We start from the raw sequence: 21,575 nt of genomic DNA on the forward strand, positions 1-21,575 counted from the left end.
TTTTATGTTCCTTTCATAGTTCTGCATCTAGCAGTCCTTGCTAAAGCATACTGTAAGTATACATGAAACTCTTCTGTGGTCCCCACAGCTCTGCAGTAAAGGCAGAACAGCAGATCCCAAGAGACAGCATTTTCCCATAAATTCTTTGCCATGTCTGTTTTCAAATTAACTGGTGATGGATGAGGGGGAAGAGGAGGAAAAAGAATAGCATAATAAAACTCCCCCATTGCATCACTTAAAATTCTCAAGGAATGTTTGTAAAAATCGATGTTGCTTCTCTTCCAGCTGCTGGGGGACACAAGTCTTTAGTCAAAGAAATTCTGATTTTTAGATTTTTTTTAGCACAGCTTCTTAAATGTCTTTGTGCTGTAATGTGTGTGTGGTGTTACTTTTCTAGCTAAAATAATTGGATAAATTTTGCATATTTTAGGTATATACTAGATAAGCAAATAATAATGGGAAACATGAAAGTATGGTTCACATTAGGAATTAAAAGTTGATGTAATCTGCGTGGGAGCCACATGAGTTTGAATTGTTTGGCTAGTTTAGTTCATGCAATTGGGAAAATAATGCAAAGGAGACATAAGTATGTATGGTACATTTGGTTATTGTGGATAAAGCAGAATATCATCTAAAATTGCGTATTTCTTTTTGTGGTAATCCTTTCCAGTCTTAGGAGGGCAATCAAGATAAAATAAGATCTGTGAACTGCCATTTTCCCTGTAAGCTGTAAAAAACTTATTCTGGTAATTTGTTCATGAGTAGGTGAATGTGGCTCTTTTTATTGTAGTCCTAACTTTCATTTTGAATAAGGTTATTAATCTGGCAAACTGTATTTGATTTGTGTTTCAAAAAAACCCCCAACTGGTGGATATGTATAGGCCAGATAGGAATAATTTTATCTGAAGATACTAGCTTCTTTAATAACAAGTCATCCCTTTTTCTCAGTGTAATTTATCCCACTACTTTTTTCACCCATTTCAACTCTACCAAAGGCTGGTATCCTGAGAAGACCTCCATTCCTTGTGTTTTGTGTCTGACCTCCCAACAGTAGTACTTGTTTACCTAGGGAGATAATTGTTTTCTGGAGCGTATCCAGCTGATAACTTACTTTTTCATTAGACCCCTTTTTCCTATTAGTTATCCCCTGTTAGTTGATCTGTGTCATTTGATAAAACTAATTAGGTAATAAAAGACTGTTTCTGAGCTCCTCCCTTTAATTTTGGCATGGTGAAATGTACTTCTTGGCACCTTGCTCTTTCCACATAAAGACAGCCTTCAGTTGACAAACAACATTAATCCAAAAGAAAACAAGCCAGTTCACGCATCCTCTCTTGATATATCCTTGTGCCAGAGCAAAATAGTTCCTAACAAATTATTTGTACCAAAGATAGTGACGTAACCCTGGCTCTGTTTTAGAGTTTTGCAAATGTTTGCAGAGCTTCTCAAGAGGCCAGGCTAAAAATACTCAATGAAACCATTCAGAATTCTACTAAAAGCATTTTGTTTCCTAGGACTTTCCTCCCTTCTGAAAATGCCCTCCCACAGCTGCATGGCATTTATTAGAAGGTGATGAAGGTATAAGGTAGGAAATCACATTTTATATTTTATTTTTAAATTTAGGCTAATTTTCAGGCTTCCTTTTTAGATTTAAAAAAAAAAAAAAGGGATATCTCAATGGAAGGTAAGTTTATTTTTAGGTTCAAGTTGACGTATACTCATCCAATATGGCTGATCAGATTGTCCTTCATGAAAGTTTTCAGTTTGGAGGTTTGAGGTGTCATGATATGCAGCATTTCAAAGAGAGATAGCCAAGAATTGCCGCTTCTTTATGGACAATGACCTCTGCTGCATCCTAATAACATAGGAATTTCCCAAGGATGTGGATGTGGTGTTTTTCTTGATTGCTGCACCCCAGAATAAAGTTCTTCTTCAAAGTTTACTTTGAGAAGAGTATAGAATATGCTATGCTCAGATGTGAGATCTGTAGAAATCACTGTAGTCATTTTCCATTCAGCCTAGAGAAAATCTATCAGATCCAGTGACATTAGACTAACAAAAGGATCTCCACAGTAGCTGTCCTGTGTTTTACACTCAGAAATGTCATCTCTCTTAAAATAATGGCTTCTTCCTGTTTGGTGTTAAATGCAAGCAGTGCTTTGGTCAGGTCTGAAAAACTGTTTTGGTATTAGTTGCATGTTTACTGTGTGTTGTATTTACTTCCATCTCAGAAGGTCTGCCATGGGGATATTCACGTGCTTGCAGAGATTTGGAGGATTACATCTTCTGGGATGCAAGAGCCCCAGAATAGCTGTGTATGAAATTTTAAAATTAGCGGTATGATAAACTTGGATAGTACCAGAGTGTGTTAGTAAGTGAGTCATGTGATAAATAAATGATGGAAGTGCTAGTGAGAGGCACTTACAACAATAAAAACTGACTGTTTTAAAAACGAAGGGGAAATAGAGGTTTGTACTTTCATTTGTCCTAATTAGATTCAGAAAAGGTTTTGACTTACTTTCTGCCCCTGAAAATTTTTTATTATCTTCTCTAGATGCACTTATAGCCAGTAGTGACTCATGGGCATTCGGCTAAGATGCCTGAGACGGTTATTATCCTGTGGAGCTGCTGCTTTTCCTAATGGGAACAGTCCTGAGATACCGCAGTTTATAACCTACCATGATGTTAACTACGACTTTTATTTAATTTGACTACCATACCTTGTATCTCAGGCAGAGTTGATTCTGCATTTCTAGCATTAAACATGAAAGCTTTCCAAGAGAATGGCAGTTACCACTGCAAGGGAATTGAAAGCATGGACTAGCCTGCCATTTTGTCAAATCTGATAATTGCTTTTCACACATAAGCAGCTCTGGAAATCCAAACAACCAAGCCTGTTTGTCCTGCGTGCTTTCCTTTAATGTACTGCTCATTTTCACTCTGGATAGTTTCTTTGCCCTCCTGGCTGAAATTCAGTGCCACAAGAAGTCCTTATCAAAGCCTTGCACGAATTGTTCCGGTGCTGTGCTTAGTGGTGCATCAGTGAATTGTATCCTGCATTGTCTTGATTTACAGCTTACTGTCAACAAATTTTCCAGGATTATAGATTTTCTAAGAGGTAGAATTGAGAGTCTCTGTATTTATAGGCAGCCCTGTTGGGCCTGGCAGCATGACACTCATTTTCCCACAGGATCCTTTCCCTGTCTGGGCTCTGTGCTGTCCGCCCCTGTTGTAAGTGAAGATGTGGAGCAGTGCCAGAGGTGCTCTTGCCAGCAGGGTTATGGGATCATTTTGGCTTGACCCCAGAAGAAGGGCAACAGATAAGGAACAGAGGAGGCTACAGCCCGGTTTTGAATGGAGTTGCATTGGTTCCTCTGCCTCAGCTCAATGTTTAGCCGCAGTCTCTGCACAGCTGTCAAGATCCGATCCATGGGAAGGGAGAGAGACTGCTTGGCTCACACTGCTGCAGTCCTGTCCTGGGCAGTGCAAAAATAAATGAGGAAGTGCTGTTGAGCAGAAGCACTGCTCTGGATGTCCTGTCAGGAGACAGCATAGCACCTCTACTGCTTTTATGGCAGGACAGGGTGAGAGAACTCACTTGCCTGCTGCTCATTTGTGCTGCCGACAGATGCTGCTTGTACAACTGATGGGAGAAGCAAACCTGTCCATCCCCACCCTCACACTTGAAGACAATGCAGCTTAACATAAACATGTCCTTTTCACTACTTATTAAAATAAAGCTGTTAACATATTGTGGATTAAACCATTAATATTCACATTTTCACTCATATGGGGTCCACAAACACTATCTGTATATGGAATCAAGAGTGCATAGCTGTAGGAGAACTGTGCCTTTACTAGATAACTACTGTGTAGCATTTTCTGAATTCATGAGAAATCCTTCTGCAATGCAGGATTGTTATTTCTAGTAGGGATTGCTGTTGTGACACTAGATTCTTTTCAGGTTCAACTACATTGTGCTTAGATGATACAATTATTGTTTTGTTGGATTTTTTTTTGAATGGACACATCAGAGAAATGCCTAAACTCATCTGAAAATTATAAGAGCAAAAATCCACCCTATTTTACTGCCGTGCTAGTGTGAGCTCTACTGACAGTTCAGCAGTCGATGATGTTTTACAGTGCTTTTGTTTGGTGCTAAAAAAAATTGCTTTCTGATGTATGCCAAAATTATATGGAATATATATAAGAGCTAAAATTGAGTATATCTCTTGCAAAGGAGAATAAAAATTGGAAGGAAAATACACTAAATTGTGGTGTGAGGGGGTTGTGGCAGTGACTTTCTTCTATGCAAAATTTAGGATAAAAGATAAAAAATGCTAAAAGCTAAGTAACATCTGGTACTGGTAAACTGTGTTTGTCTTCAAAGAGCTGTAGGGATTTTCATGGATTTCAAAAGACCCATAAGTGAAAGAGATGATTTGGCTTGACTTGCAGATATTGCTGCCGAAGCAAAGAACTTAAGTAATTGTCCATAGCCAAGCCAAAATGAAATCTGACTCAGGTATTCCTGATCTCTCCCCTTGTTCTCCAGTTGCTTGACTGTCAAGGCAGATTGACACAAAATTGTCAGCAAGTTGTTCCTGATTATTGGGTGTTTTTTTTAGCTGTTAGAAACTTTGGTTCTCTGCAACAGACAACGTTTGTACTACAGATACATGAAAGTGGTTTGAGCATGTCTGCTTCTGAATATATTTTATTTTTAGAAACTGCAGAATTTTCCCCTGTTCTTAACCATTTCCTGTGGTTTTAGTCTGGAGCATGATGGATGAAGAAGGCTATTCGTGTGATTAAGGTATTAGAATAGAAACTGTAGGTCCTGGGTTTACAGTTGCAAATCAGATGTGATGGTCAGTCCCTGAAGTGTAGTAGCAACAAGTGAACTTCTTCATCTGTAAAAGAATATTTGTCCTATTAGAAGTGTGTCGGAGAAGTGAGGCTGCATTAATATTTTGAAATCCCTGTGGGATCCATGTAGGAAAGTGTCCATAGAAGTGATACTAAATCAGTGAGAGTGTAGAAACAGTGCATTCACCTGTAGTAAGCAGTGAGAGAATTAAGCTAAACAGGAACACGATGCACTGGAAGAAGTGTTGACACATGGAGTTAATTGAGAACAATTAGGTCTGTGTGTAGACAAGATCTACATAGCCCGTTTGAACTGCATGGCATAATGTGAGTAAAGGGTGCAGGATTAGACCTTTTGTTTACAGATTTACCTAATGCTTTAAACTATTTTGATGAATGGTGTTACACAAATGTTAGTCATAATTACTATTTAATTATGCCCACATGTTTACTTTGAACATAGTCCTATGCTTAATATGTAGGAAAGCCGGGATAATGTTGCAGCTTCAGTGTGAGAGCTACTGTTTGCCAAGCAGCGTTTCCCTAATGGCTTCTCCTTCCACGGGATGAAAATGCCTCCCTGGACGGTGAAGTTGCACCAGTTGTGGTATGTGATAGGCAAATAGCTTTCATTAGAATACCTTCAGCTAGAACATTTTGAAATATGCATCTGAGATACAATGCTAACTTATTAGAATTGATGCTATTAAATGTGCTGCTTGTATATAATTTCAAAATACCTGAGATGCCAGTATTTCATTCTGCTTTCATTCAGAGTGCAGAAAGCAAATTTCGTAATATAATTCGTAATATAGGAGTGCTACAGAATATCTGTAATTCATGTGTTTCTACTTTAATTTGCATTTAAATGTTTAAACTGTTATAAAAGTGAAGATTCTTTAAACTTTAACCTATTTTTTTTACTCTTAAGCAGAAGGAAGTTGTTCCTTCTTTAACTCTATTTTGAGGTTTTCCTTTGCTCAGATCTTCCATTTCAGCTATTGCAGAGATCTTAAGATAATTTTGTGAGTTTCTACAGATATAAGCAAGAAAGAGCTTAGTGGGGTTTTTTTTTGTATTTTGGGGTTTTTTTTACCCTTTAATTTTTGTTCTTTTTTTAAAGACCCTTACAAGAAATATAATTCTGAAGGGTGTATGGTATATCCCAGGTTGCAAGAGATGGGGTGCTTTCTATCCTATCCTTTTCACAAAGTTAGTGTGGGTGTTTTTTTGAGTGACCAAAGGTAGTGGAGAATATGAACCTTTTCTTTAGAATGCTTTTAGTGCTTTGAATGGAGATACTTCAGTTCCTCTGTGTGTGGCATTTTACGATGATTGTTGGTGCTACTGGGAGGGGAAAAAAGACCTCTCTTGAGCACAGACTGTGCACGTGGACTTCTGTGTGGCACTAACTTCTTTAATTCAACAAATATTAGTCTTTCCTTTATCCCAATACTGGGATATTCTGATTCCTGACTGAGTTACTGAATCCCATATAGTAATTGCAGCTCATATTTTTCTCATTGTTTAAGGCACTTGATCTTCCTTGTGGGCCTCCCCTGACATGCTTGCCCCTGCTCACCACACTGTAGAAGATGATTTGTGAGTCTCCTAGTGGTGACAGGCTTAAGGTGACATGACACTTCCCACATGCACCAAAAAAAGCATGTATTTCTGTACTTCAGTTTTCCTGAGCACCTGTTTGCTTTGGTAAGAAATTACTTATCCAATACATTTAAAAAGAAAATTAAAATATTCAATCATTCAGAATAAGTGTATGTTTTCTAAGGGGAGGAGGGGAGACTTGCTGATTCCTGCAGGAGAAAATAAGCTTTTTTTAAAGTCTAGGTGTTCAATGTTTACTTAAACTTTCTTTCACATGAAAAACATTCTGTTCTACATGACTGTGTCTACCTGGAAACAAAGTATTTTGGTAGAAGTAATTTATGTTTGATTTGAAAATACTTCTGAGAAGAAGTTTGGTTTTAAAAAATTATTTCACCCCTCCAATTTATTATTTTGGTGTAGAAATTAAGGTAAAAATAATTTGTGAATGCAGTTTCCTTGAGCGGGCTTGAGTTTCTGCATTCCTGCCTTTCTCTGTGTTTTTTCCAGCCCGGCCATACAATTGAATGTTTGAATATTGTAGTGTCAACAGCTCCTTGTATTTTTACTTGATACAGTTGAGCAAAAATTTTGACATTCAGCTGAAATGTTTGATGAGCCATTACCAGCATAATTCTGCTTCTTAAGTAAATCTCATCTCAGTGCTTGAAATCTAAATGGATTAATATTTTTAATGTCTTGTTTACAATGCTGCCTATGAAAGCCTGTATTTGTCTACTTGCCAACCTTCCTTCTTGGCCAGGAACCATTCTGGCGTGAATCTCAACGCTGGGCTCCCATCCATTTTCCTTGAGTCTCTCTCTGGTTCCCTCCCTTTTCCTCAGGGGCTCTCTGGAAGATTGTCAGAAGGGCTTTAATTTCTTGAGCAAGTCAGCTTTTTTTGACTCCTAAATATTTCTGCCCCAATCCTGAATTTCAGAGTTTGCCAGCCAACCACAGATGGCTTGCCCTGGTGGTGTTACAAAAAAATACATACATTTTCAGGTTTTTGTGAAAACAAACCTAAAAACAAACCAGTGTTGCCTTTGTAAGTGGGCAGAAAAAGATGCTTAAGAAAAAAGGATCATACAGTGTGTGTATGTGTGTGTGTGTGTGTGTGTGTGTGTGTGACTTGACAGGGTGCCCAGCAGTCATGGTGGAGTAAAGGTGAACTAGTAGGTAACTCCTAATGTAGATTGTATCCATTATAGCATCCTATACCATTTATACATTTTACCAGCAGAGCCATACTAGCTAGGAATGCCCCGAAGATTACTAAAATTAGGAAAAAACCTCCAAATATGACCAGTGTGGTGGCACTGGTTCAGCTGTGATTGCTGAGTGTCTTCAGGAGTAGGGGGGCTCTTAGAGGAGAGTCTGGGGACTTGGTGAGTGTGACATAAGCTCAAGTGAGAAAGCAGCAAGGTTATTAGAGAGTAGAAACCAGGGGTGTATGATATCAGACTACATTACAGTAAAATTATGCAGCTGTAGGTATGGTGAACCCTCTCTTCTGAGCAGGCCAGCAAATCCTCACTAGTGGTTATTTTGATATGTGATACCCTGATGCTAATCTAAGGAGTTGAATGCAAAACCAAAGAAACTCCGGCAACAGTGAGAGCCCTTAGCCGAGTGAGAAGCACTTGGCAGTTCCTGCTGCCTTCCTAGAAACAGAGAGTGAGCACAAGCTCCCGCAGTGACAGGGTGCAAGGTTCACAGAGAGGTATGGACAGGTCCCCGCGTGGTCCCCTGAGTCGGGCACATGTGGAAGGAAGAGATGGTGTCACATCGCAAGACTGAGACTGGTAATCAAACAACTCCCTCAAAGCAACAGCAATTTCTGCTTGGTCTGTCTTGAGGTGGGGCTTTCTGCCTGGTCTGGCATTAGAGGGGAGTGCGGTGGGGTGGCAACTCTGGAGGAGAGCCTGACCAGAGACACATTTTGCCAGCCTGCCCTGCCCCTGGAAGAGTGGGAGCTGCTGCGACCCCGTGGTGGAGGAGAATCCACATTGCCCCCTGCCATCAGTGCAGTGCTGGTCTGTCCCCTGCCTGTGCTCCCTCCCAGGAGCTGGGCTCCAGCCTCCTGGGGAAGGAAGGTCCCTGCGCTGGAGGTGAAGATGAAGGCGCGAGTGAGAGGAGACAGCCAAAGCCCTGCAAGCCTGCCCACGAGACACAGGCGGGCGCCAGCTGCACCCCAGGAATGAGTGAGTGAGTGAATGCATGTGTGTGCGTGTAAGATGCTGATTTCCAAGGAGATTTTAATTTCTGGTTCTTAACATGCCATTTATTTTTGCAAACACGGTGTTACTCAAAATGAGACAGGTTGATGAGACACAATAATCTTGACAATCTTTCATTACAGATATCTGAAGAGTATGAGCATTCTTAATGTTTTATAGACTAGTGTGTCTGACTCTCAGAAATTATAAAAGAAGTATAAATAGCAGGGATAAAGAAAAGGGAAATACGGATTTAATATGTGAAGCAGCCAAATATTTGGCTGCCCTTTATCATTTATTGATCATTCTCTCTGCTGTTCAGAAATTATTTGGAGTCAAGGATTCTCAGATTTTTTTTTAAATCTCCTTGTCTGTCTCAGACACTAGGATTACAAGATGAACATACAGACATGAGTGTGTGAGTTAGGAAACATATCAGTGGAGGTGGCTGTGTGAGCAAGGCTGTATGTAAACAGAAATAAAGTTAATTGGCAGTTTTCTTGTAAGCACGGGCAGCTGAAGTCCTTTTCACTGGAAGAAATTTTCTTTCCCCATTATCCTTCAACATTCTCTTGGAGGGATTGTCTCAAGGGAAGTGAGTGAGTCAGAAAATATGCCAAGTTCATGTCATGGCTGTTTCGGCATTTCTTTCTCTTGCTGGCCTCCAGGAGCTATATTGGCAAGTGTTTTTAAAGGAAATATTGGCACAGGAAGGCCTTATTGTTTATGTCATGAAAGTCTCTTGGCTTCTTCTGCCTTGTTATTTTCTCCCTTAAATGGGGAAATTAGGAGTGGGGGGGACTGAGAAAGGAAAAGAGGAGAGAAGCAGAAACTATTGAGGGTTGCTACCAAAACTCTTCCCCCTACATCAGGATGTATCTTGGTGAGTCCTCTTTTCTTTTTCTCTGTTGCTGCTTTTCAGGCTCTGCTGCAGCCGGTAGATGGGTTTCTAAATGTGTAAGTTTCCTCTTTATGCTTTTCAAAATGTGGCACTTAGAGAGCTTTCTGAAAGAAGCCAGCAGTTTTCTGCTGGGCTCTCCTCTGCCAGAGCAGGGCAGGGAGAGGCAAACGGAGAGCCAGCTGGGGTCAGATCACTGCCACCTTCTCACATGCGGATCAGAGCTCTGTGATGGGCTGTGGAGGACATTTCATTAAATGCTTTTCAGTTCTGTGTAAGGTCTGCATACAAAATACAATGTGATTTACAGGAAAGAAATAAAAGTGGGAAGTTCTGCGGGGCAGATGCAGTGGGTACAGAGAGAAACAGTAGTGAGATGGTGCATGGTCAGAAATGCTGCTTGTTAAAAACCAAAGCAGAAAGCAGAAGCATTCCTTCAAATGTGTACACGTTCTTAAAAAAAGTACCAAACCAACAAACCAACCCCCTCCCTCCACCTAAACTTACTCATATGCACTAAGGCAATTTTGGCATAACATAAAAGCACACAAAAAAAGGATTATGTCCAGTGCAGCAACAAAAATTGCTGTAACCTATTACCCTCAAATTAGGTGAGAGTTGGAAAGTCTCTGAGGATGCTTTTAAAGAATTAAATATTAACATTTCAAATAATGTTTCAGTATTTAACATTTTTTTATTTGGAAAGTAAAAAGTTAACTCTCCTTGTGATACATCATGGCAGAAAGTCTGTTTCTAAACCAGGTTCATTTTTATCTATGATATTTGCTTCTCTGATATTTGTGTATGCAGCTCAAAGATACAGGATAAAAAATTCTTTCAGGTTGATGTAACAAAGGAATGCATTGATGTACAAAAAAAGCATAACCCTATTTCTTCTGAATTTGTTACCACAGAAAAAATAAATTAAAGCAAATGCCTATTTTTTGTGAGTTAAACAGAGAAAATGACATCTAAAACACTTTTCTTTGTACCCAGTTAAACTAAGGATTGTCTGTGAAATTAAATACCTATTTCAAGGCTGTGATGCAGTTTTTGTGATGTCTCTTCAAACACTAAGTATTTGTTGGTACATAATACATCTTTTTATTGTGGCATCTTCTTGCATTTTGGTGATGCCTTTTTGGAATGCTCTTTTTCAAAGGAAAGAGAGATGATTAATCTTGGCTCTTTAAACCTACATTGTTTCACTTTTCAACTCTTTCATGTTCTTTTGTTTTCTAGCCTACCTATTTGTGGTGTCTGTGCAAAATTCTGTAGTGCATAACAGTTTAATTTGTGGAAGCTTTTCCCTTCCCCCTCTGCTTCCAATTTTGTACTTTGATTTGCTCAGACCTTGCTTTTACTTTCTCTAAAAATGTATATACAATTGAAGAAGGTTAGTTCAAAGTTCTTGTGGAACATGCATTTCTAGACCTGAATATTCTTAGAGCTTGTTATTTTTTCAGATTTGGGATCATGTTCAGCCTGTTACAGGAAAAGTAACTGCCTGCCAACATTAGAATCCAGGGAACAGGAACCTGGATTTTGCTTGGAAAACATCTTTAAGAAAGGTGGTTATGGCTTTTATATTCCTGCCTTCAAGTGTTTTTACCAAGATGGAGCCATAAGAATTATATAGTAAAATGAAAGCTATAAAACCAGGAAAAAATAGCCCTTCTAGCAGCACTAGCATATTTGTTTATAATTTATTTGTATGAATGTGAATCTGTAACAATATAATCACTTAAAAGGATATCGTAGCTCCATATAGGATGTTGCAAGTGAGCCATTTTCACTATGTTGCAGTTGTTATCTAGAGTGAAACATAAGTTTTTTCTGGTTTTCTCTCTGTGTACATATACCTGTATATATGAATATATTTGAATAGTTATACCAAGAGCACTGTAATTCTTATGGGAATATCACCATGGAATTTTCTTCTGTGTTAGGAATCCTATATTTGTCAGTTCAAGCAGGCAAAAACCTTTGTGCTGTGTTCTTTCTGTCTCATGTCATAACATGAGAAAAAACAAACCATAAAACTGGGTGTGAATAACTGTACTTTGGCCTGTGTCTGCTATCCACTTTACCAGACAGCCAAAATTCTTTAGACAAGGCAGTACAAGCTCAATATTAAAACATCAGCCCATACCTACTGCTCCAGTGTCAGGTACGCTGTGACAATATTGCTTTATTACTATGCTGGAGCACCAAGCGAGATCACCTGTTTCCTTAGGGACTTTCATTGGAGATGTCTTTCTCCTGTGTCCTCTGAAGCTTTGAGGTCTCTTCTGAGCTAGGAAGCCCTCAATTTGGGCTACTCCATTGGTATTGGGCATGTTGGATTGCTTAGCAATGAACTCTAGGAAAGCTACCTTCTCCTTTTCAAGAGCTTTCTCCTCTCTCCCACAGCTCCATTCATTTTTATTGCATTAGAGAAATAAAAGAGAATAAAAATTGGATATGGTTAATAACAATCCTGTAAAAAAAATTCCATAATTCATAAGTTTTCATTTTCTGACAGCCAGACAGTGACATGTGCAAAGAGAGCTGATTGGGTTGAGCGTTCTCAAACCACAGCTATAGTTTAGTGCTTCAGCATGAAATGAGTGGTAATAGGGAGTCACTTGTAATTTAGGATTGTGTTGTTCATCGTGCAGGCTAAACAGCCTGGCTTAACGGGAAGAGGCCAAAATTCACAAGTCTACCCAATACTTCAGGGGAGGCAATAATTTGGGTAAAAATTATGATCCAGTTATAATCTACTTGAATTTCCAGAAGTTATTAATAGGGTTCTTTCCTGAAGACTTATAAAGAATTAAACGTGATGTGCAATGAAAGGGAAATTCTTGCAGTAAATTAATGGCAGGTTTAAAGTTAGGAAGGAACAGGGGGTAAATCATCGAGTTTTACAATGGGGGAATCCTGTAAGGCATCAATCCAGCATAAGGAAAAAGGGGTTAATATTGGACTAATAAAGCCAGATGGTGGTGCTTGAGTCAACTGGGAAGAATTGTACAAGGATTTGACAGTATTGAGTGTGACTGAGTGATAAGAGAGCAGAGGAAATTCAGTGACAGTAAATGTTAAGATTTTTAAAAGGAGAAGAATTGCAATCATAGTGGACTTACAGCCACTTAGGAAAAAAGTGCTGGTGTCTGACAGATTTTTTATAAAAGTAACAGCTGAACGTCCATCATATGTCAAAAGCAAACATTGGAAATTTTTAGGAAGGGGACAGAGAAAAATGCCATTTTCTCCATGTTTCACTCTACATAGGACTGCATGCAAGTAAAGTGCTCGTTGTTCTGACCTGTCAGATCTTCATGTCTGTAGTGCTAAAACATGTATAACAGCACAGTGTTTTCCATCCTCAGATGCATCTTTTTCTGACATGATCTAAAACCCCTATAATACGAAGAACTAATGAAGATAGACTAATGCCTACCAATGTTGTAACAGTTCGATGGAAGCATCTAGCAGCTTCTTACTGGTAATTAAGAAAGAAAAACATGAGCGTATCTGAAAAATAAAAGGAGTTAAGCCTGCATGAAATTTCAAGCTGGGAAAAATTAAAAATTTTAGCAGCTTTATGCTGAATAGAAGCCCTCCTTAATAAATAAAGACAGTTCATTTGGGGACTTTGCTGTAACATGCCTGTCTTCCATAATGTTTTATTCCAGAATAGGTTAGTCCCAAAGGACTTTTTGAATGTGTGGATTCAGATGTATGTACATATAACTACTGTACCTATCGAATCCTGTATTTATTCCAGAGCAATTTTACCCAGCAAAACTTATGCCTGTTAGGTGCTAAGCACCAGTATCATGGCCATAAATATGCAAAATTAACCAGTTTGCCAGGTACTTTCCAGGTACAATAACTGCTACGTATTTTGTATATATTTCAATTGTTCTCTTGGTTACAAACTTGCACATGAAATATGGGATGCATACTGCGCATAATGATTTCTACGTTTCCCTCCCCATCTATTTGAAGATCTCAGCTATTTAACAGAAGAAAAATATTCTAATCATGCATTCATGAAAGTCGTTGGTCTTCGGATTTTTACTTATAGTTTTATATGATGTTAAAATTTCCTGATTTCTGACAAAAAGAAATTTGCAAAATTCTTTGTCACCTACAAACGGCTTGAGATCATACTGACCAGACTGCTCTTCAGAATAATATAGGTGCATTCAAACACCTTAAAAGATTATCATCATTGCTTCCCTGATTTTAAAAAAAATACAAACCAGCTAGTGTTGTTCTAAGGTTCATCTAATATGTATATAGCAGTAATAAGTAATTTTACAATTTACACAAATGTAAGTAGAAAAAGATTGAAATTAAAGAAAAGCAGAATAAACAGATGGATAATCAAATGTGTTTTTTCACAGAAAAAGTAATGCAAAGATTTCTACTGTATAAATAGATTGTGCATAAAGACAGAAAATGTTATTTCTACTTTGCTTAATTTCTCATTTTTCTCCTTGACATTTTGAATCCCGCATTAGTCTGTAGAACAGATTCAAAATATCAGAGGTAAAACAAAAAGCCAAACTTTGTCTTCAGGATCTAGTTCCCCTAACTTGATTGGGCATTACTCAGAGTGGATCTATTCTTAGCATATTGCAATTTGCATACTGACCTTTTCTGTACTGTGGATGAAAATTGGTGCTGTGATGTGTTGATTAGTCCTGTAAAATAATGTTTAAGATTTCATTTAAGTATACTGTTTGGTGAACAATTCTGACACCTACTCTATTACAATAATAAAAATGAATCTAGATTGCTTCCAGATAGCTGAAAAAGATGGTCTTACAAAGCTAAGTTTTATTTTGAGAAATGCTCACTGACATTGTCTCTCTGGTAGCTCTCAGTAAAGTGCAGAACTGTTGAAAGTTTAACAATCTTATGGATGTAGACATCAGGTCTGAAATGGCATATATTTGCATGTGTGCATATGCTGACAATAATAGTTTGGAAAAATGTCACCTCAAAACTTGAGACAGAGCAGCTACTCCAGGTGAGCTACGTAAATGGATGCTTTTATTTCTCTTCCAGTGTGATTGCTGCATAGTTTAATATAAACTGAGAGCACACTTACTTCAGGGAAAATAATCTGGAGTAGTTAATGTGTAGATTGCCCTAAGTAATGACTGCAAAATATGTGCATAGTTACTTTGACCTGCTGAGGTCCCAGGTGGGGCACCTGCTCCAGTTTAGTACTGTAGGAGAGAGAGTGAGCAACAGGAGACAGTCTAGACAGGAGTATCAAGAACTACCAAAGGCATGGGAAGCTTGAGTTCTAAGTAAGGGTTTAGTAGCTGCTTAGTTTTGCAAAAAAAGATGATTGGGAAGACCATGACGATAGTTCTCATGAAATGGACATAAGTTAGCTGTGAAGAAGAGCCAGCATTGCTTGTGGATGTAGCAGGACACTGACAGTTGTGTCTCCAGTAAGACAACCCTGTCCTGGGAAAAACATTCTAAAGAAAGGAAGAGATGAGCAATATAAGATGTTGCCTAGGGTAGGTGTGGTGTTTGAAGGTAGCATAAATGGGACTGGGTTTGCAGAAGAGGTACACCGACTGGCAGGTCTCCTTTAGTCACAACTGGTGAGGTGCTCACTTTATCTCAGGTGAGACATGCTGTAGTCGTCCCAATTGGTAGCCTCTAGGATACCAGAATTTATAAACCCCTATAAGATGAAACCCCTTTCGATTGTTGCTGTCCTTCACTACTTCACCCTGCACTTATGCAAATCCTGCTCACAAATTACAGCAGTGTGTCTGTATGGACAGATGAAGTAAATCCACTGCTGGACTGGAGCTGATCCTGTATTGAAAGAACAAACTTGAACTTGTTTAAATGCTAAAAGCCTGTTGAATGCTGCAGTTAAGTTCTTAATGCAAGGCTTTAGGATGTTTCATTGCTATACAGAAATTGGGAAAATAGATGCAGATTATACTGTTTCAGAGAGGTCATTCAGTGTTTCACTTTCAGCTATGTGTCTTGGAAAAAGGAAGCAAGCCTTCCATCCTTCACACTCCAGTGTTCATTCTGAATGACGTTTAACGTACAGCCTACTGTGGCACCTCCTTTAATTAGCACTTGCTGCTTTTCTTCTTCTGAAGACAAATGTGATAGTGGCAGACTTCATGTCTTTATTACCAGCAAGAGGGGAAAGGCTCCTGTAACTTCTGTAACTGATGGGCTGAGACAGTCTGGGTGCCCGCAGTTCCTAATGAGCAGCGCATGACACAGTGCAGAGTATTGGCAGGATTAACGAGCCCAGATTTCCTTACCAGCACACTGCCTTGTAATAGCAGCACAGAGAAGGAGTGAGAGCATTAGCACACAGTCTGCAATGTATCATTGTACTGATAGGAAAATCCTTTGCAGCCAGTCACAGGAATAGATATGAAAAAACTTCAGGTTTCTATTTGCAAATCAGGATTCATGCAAATGGTTGGGGACTGACCATTGTTATCAGATTGAAGCCCTAAAGGGGGAATCTGCCATTTGCCTTGTTTTGGGAAAATATTCCCATATACAAAAACAGATCAGAATACACTCCCCTCCAAAACTGTTCCCAGTTCTCTTGGCAACATCAAAGGGTATTTTTCCTTTGTTGAAGTCCCTGTCAGTAATTTTGTGACATCTTTAACAACCTACCTCATTTTAACAAGAAAATATTATCACATAAGCCCTCTGAACTAAATAATACTAATTCTGATGTTTTCTAATCAATAGATCCCTGCTAAGTTTTCCTCTATACTGGTGAGATTGTTTTCTAAATGCTTTAGTTTGGAAAGCTAATGATGCTTGCAATAGCTTCTGACTAAGAATTTGCAAATACCTGATTTTCATCTGAAGTTTCTGATTTGGCAATACAGACAGCTCTAAGGAAGTGTAATTTTTTGGGTAATCTTGAGAGTGTGAGGACACAGAGACTCATTTGAATTGAATCACATATTATAACCATTCAACTCATAATTTGGCATCTGAAGTGCTTAAAAACACCCACTGATTTCTTATATTTCCTGACTCTTAAGGAAGACCAGAAAGATGAAATGTTAGGAGTCCATATGAAGTGGGATGAAAGAAGACTGACAAACTAAGTCTGTGCTTTAACCTACCTTCCTTCAAGGAGATCAGCACCTGCACACTGAAGAGACCAGTGACTTTATTTGAGATCAAAAAGTTAAGTGCAGTACAGGACTCCTATGTAGGTAAATACATGAAGGTTTTGCTGTATGACACCTATTTCTCAGAGTCTGAAGGTTATTTCAGGCTTAATTCTTGGTGTTCCTTATTGGACTTACACAGGAACCCCCTCCAGCTGCCCATAATGAGAGATGCCTTGGAGAGGAGTGGAATCAAAGTCTTACCCCTAGGCTAGCAGATTGGGGCTGATAGTGTTCAGTTCTGGAGCCAGGCAAGTCATATCCATCCTTGTCTCCTGAAACCAGGAAGAAATGCCCTATGCACAACAGATCAGGTTGGCAGCACTGAGGCTTTCCTATTCCTGTCTCTCATCTTGTCTGATTTGATATCTGACTGTGAGCTTTCTTGAGAAGTAGGTAGAATTAGCCACAGTGGGGGTCTCTCAGCACCCCTGCTGAAGCTGTTTCTCTTTTTATATAAAATATTTAAATATTCCCTGAAAACACAGAAAAAAAAAAAATCAGTCTTTTCTGGGAGAAATCTGTGCAGCCTGGAACTGAATTCAGTGTGGAGTTGCTTTACACAGATTTAGAAAACAAAACAAGACAAAACAAAGTATCTACCAGCTGTGAAAAAGTACTGAGAGAAGCAAGCATGGCCCGGCATCAAGTGAGGGTTCATTTAGTGAGAGTATAAAGACTTAGATTTCTTCAGGAGATTATTTACATGGTAATAATAATTTTGTAATACAGAAGAATGTTTCAGAAATGAGCTGTCCAGTTCCAGAGCAGCTGGGACCTATAAACAATGGGTACTCATAGACTGGTGAAATTTCATCTGAAAGCCTTGATCTCAGGCAGTGCTTCTGAGTTGTGAGACAGTGCACCAGTGAGGGCTGTGGAATTGCAAATGAGCACCGTGCTTCTCTTCTCCTGGGTGGTGTAGGCAGCTTTCTGCTCCAGGCTGCTGCCTACCTTGCCTGCTGCCTTGAGCTATCTCTGCTTTTCCATGAAAGAATATGAGCAGTGGGTAGAGAAAAAAAGTCTCTTGAGTTAAATGGGAACAGGATCAGGATCAGACTGCTTGTTGTTTTTTTGGTTTTGCAAAGTTGAAGTAACTCAGGTGAATGTCATCTTTATTCAACCACCTGAAACAGGGAACTGACAATCGTTGTCAAGAGGGTTTCACTTGGGATCATTCTTGTGTAAGCTGCCAAATGTTATATCTGGGCCTCAAATAAAATCTGAGTGTGATATCAAAGACCAGGAGAACTGTGATTACCACTGGCTAAGAATTATGGAAAGTCATCCGCCCATATACTCATCATGATTTTTTAAAAATAAAATTAGTGCAAGTTCTTTCCATCTGATTTAATTATTTCAAAATTTGTTGGGAATTTCAATAGCTTATAACTAAGAAAAGAAACGTTTTTACCTGCATGTCAGAAATTTTCCCCACTGAGCAGTAACAACAACAGAAAAGGCATACAGGTTATTTTGTTACTTACCTTGTAAATGTAATTTTTGACACTGCATGTAGGTTGCTCTAATTCCAAACTCTTGGATATTTCAGTGATGAACAAATCCTAACAAGCAGAACTTTTTGTTTAGCAGCTTAAAATCTTCTTCCTATTAACAAACACACAATGTATAAAATACCAGTCTTCCTGAGAGAACACTAATAAAGAATGTATGGTGCTGTTAAATATTCTAGTAGCTAAACCAAGCAAGAAATATGCTGGCAATGACTAACATCCCAAATCTCAGATTCCTCCTAGGAATGCCTGGATTCTCCAGTGTTATGCTGCTTTGTGCAATTGTTTGCATTTTGTAGCATTGAACAGGGCTTTTGCTCAGTTGTAAATGTGCTGTGAATGCAGGTGGACATTTTTCAGTGGTTATTCAGTCACTGTCTCTGGACATGGAACAGTTCAAATGGAACAGTTTTTAATAAAAGAACCTTGTAATTATTAGGAGTTAATATATTTAGTGACTTTTCTGGTTTTATATCTACTGTAGGTGTCTTGGTGTGGAGCCAATCAGATTTCTTTCTGCAGGCTGGTCTCTGAATTTTACTAAGTCTTCTCCTTAATGAATAAGCCCCTTTCTCTTCTTTTCATCTAGCTCTCTTTGAGAGTTGTAGAACTTGCTTTTGTTTTTGAGGATAATGACTCATATATGATTTCTTCTTTGCTCTGTGTCATCTCACTTCAGAATTTGAACCAAACTTCAGAAGCACAGCTGGCACCCAAATACAGCACATCTGTCTGCTGGAAAACTAAGGCTTGGTTATCTCAACATCAGTAGTTTACACTCTGAGTGGGGGTACTTGGATTTGATATCTGTGAGGATAATACACTATATACTCCTTTTAAGGATAATTTGTGCAGTATCTAAAGGCAGTAATACTTACAGGAAAATGTTGTCTCTATGAAACAAACTGAAAAAAGATCTAAGGGATATTTTAGAAAAGTACCAGTGGAAAACCAATTTGGAAGGAAGAGACTTTTGCCTAGTTTTCTAGCTAAGTCCCTATTGTCCCCAAAATAATGCTTTCAATGTAAGAATGCAAAAATTTCGTGTAGCATTTTTGTGAAGAAATGGGCAATTCAATTTCATTACCTTCTCTTCCACTTTACTGAATTTGAAGACATTAACTCCTTCTTTGGGATTAGGCAAGCAGTGAAATGACTTCAGATGATTTTTCTAGTATACATATGTTGTGTAGAGACATCTAAAAATAATCATCCCCTCCTAGCTAGGGAAATTATCCTGGCAAAGCCCCTAATACATACGAAGCTATGCCAATGGAAAAGTGCCGCTGCCTTTATCAATTTAGCTGATGCCATTTCGGGGAGATGACGCAGTGTTGGTGGGAGAGGGTTTCCTTCTGCTGGTGTGCATGTGAGGAGAAGGTCAGGAAGAGGCTGATGCTGTCAGGTTTGGTACATGCACCACCACGACAACACCGAATGCTTAATCCATCCGCCTTGGATGTTCCCCTGTGCCCATCCCACTCAGCTCTCCCGAGTGCGCCAGCAGGTCAGCACACGTGATGTGCTCAGAACAACAGGCTTGCTTGGTTGTTCCAATTTAGAAACAACAGGCTGCAGTACTCAAGTGCGTCCCCACCTTGTCATTACCCCCAAGCAGCTCTGGTTAATGTCAATTGCATCTGCTGTTACTACTCCTGCCATTTCTTGACCCTCCTTTTTGCCGCCCTTGTACCTCTTTTCTCCACTCCAATCTCATCCCTAATAAACAACCCACCCCTAATTGCTTTTTTCCCCACCCTGATCTCATTTTTTCCACATCCATCTCAACCTTGTAAACCTGGCCTCAGGTGACAGGATGGGTCCTGCTGGCCCTGTGTGACTGTGTTCCCCAGCATGTCTTCTGCCCTCCCCTTTCCCTGTCTGTGGCACTTGTCCATTTCTTGCCAAGCTCCCCTTCACCCATCAGTGAAATCATTGAAACTTGGATAAAGGGTGCAGGAGTGGCACTGCCAGTAGACTTTATTAAGCCTGCTCAATGAAAATGAGTGCAAATGAAGAAGTACAGAATTTGCCATGAGAAGCACTTTTTTGTGTCCTAATCCCTTGCTAGAGGAACATGGTACAAAATAGCTGATGTCAGTAGAAAGACTCCCTTGTCTTCTTGGGCCTTCCAGCATACCCTTATCTTTTCTCTTACTATCTTAATGCTGGCAGGATGACTAATACAGGCAAATATCCTAAAGCTGACAATGACATCTTAAATCTGTCATGAAGAATCGAATAGAATACTTATTTCTACAGCTGAGCAGATTTTTCATGAATTATAGCCCATTATTTTACAGAAAAAGTGTAAGGATGAATAAAATCAAAATGAAGAAATACTTGTAAAATGCAGCAAAAGGATATATGATTAAAAAAAAAGATAACTGGAAGAGAGACACATATTTTGGCTGTAGCTGTTGACCACAATACCTGAGAAGTGAAGCCTAGTGTGGTTATGAAATTCCAGCAAATTGATGGATTGTAGCGATATCAGTTTGTTCAGGAGAGATGTCTGTGTTACTAAGGCATTTCTAATGATCGGGTGCTGTCAAATTCCAGCACTCAGGAACTGTGAATCAGGTCATTACTGCCAACTCTGCTACTTCATTCTGAATTTTTAAGGCTTTTTTTTCATTTTATTGTCTGTATATCATCAAGGACAGCATTTTATAATCCGCTATCCCCTGTAGATTCTGTGCCAGTTCAGAAAATGCTGATAGTATACCAGTCTCCCTTTGGAGACACCTACAAAGATTTTTTTTTTTTTTTTTAAAAAAAGCCTGGTTTAAAAACATATCTTATCCTGTTTCTTAAATATTTTTTTTCTATAATTTGGATAGGATACCTCAAAGAAAATTCTATTTTTAAGTCATTATAAATAACTTCTTATGTAAGATTCTTCAACAACTTCACAGATACTAAAAAATAAGCCTTCTCCAGAAGCTAGTACATTTTGTGCTTCCCATATAATCTGCTTTGTCATTTAGACCAAAGTCTCTTAGTGGATGGCAGAGCATGAAAATAAATCTGGGAATCCTGTTCTGATAAAGTTTTTCCGCAGTTGGTTGCAGATACCTTCCATGAACAATACGAGGTGTTCTCTCATTCTGTCAATATCTCTGGTTTTTTTCTGATTAATCTATCTGGTTTCCATAGTAGAGATACTCCATTTTGAATTGCACAAAATAACAGAAACCTCCATGCTGTATATTTTTTTCCACAGAAATTTCACTGTGAGCTTTTGCAATCTCCACATATTGTATCTTGGCACAAA

General features: G+C 38.9%; 1 protein-coding gene across 8 annotated transcripts in view; it reads left to right on the top strand.

Moving 5' to 3' along the window:
• Positions 1 to 21,575, top strand: part of THRB (thyroid hormone receptor beta) — a 157,209-nt gene that overhangs the window by 70,011 nt on the left and 65,623 nt on the right. Inside the window, exon 4 of one of the 8 annotated variants that reach the window (XM_048301931.1) lies at positions 1,515 to 1,585. The exons of 6 other annotated variants lie outside the window; for them this stretch is intronic. The gene's annotated coding sequence lies outside the window, so the exon portion shown is untranslated. Of the gene's footprint in view, positions 1 to 1,514; positions 1,586 to 9,529; positions 9,577 to 21,575 lie in introns of those variants that run through there. One more of the 8 variants, XM_048301964.1, reaches the window with a different exon arrangement.

This window comes from Corvus hawaiiensis, chromosome 1 (assembly GCF_020740725.1).
Source record: "Corvus hawaiiensis isolate bCorHaw1 chromosome 1, bCorHaw1.pri.cur, whole genome shotgun sequence".
NCBI classification, from domain to species: Eukaryota; Metazoa; Chordata; class Aves; order Passeriformes; family Corvidae; genus Corvus; species Corvus hawaiiensis.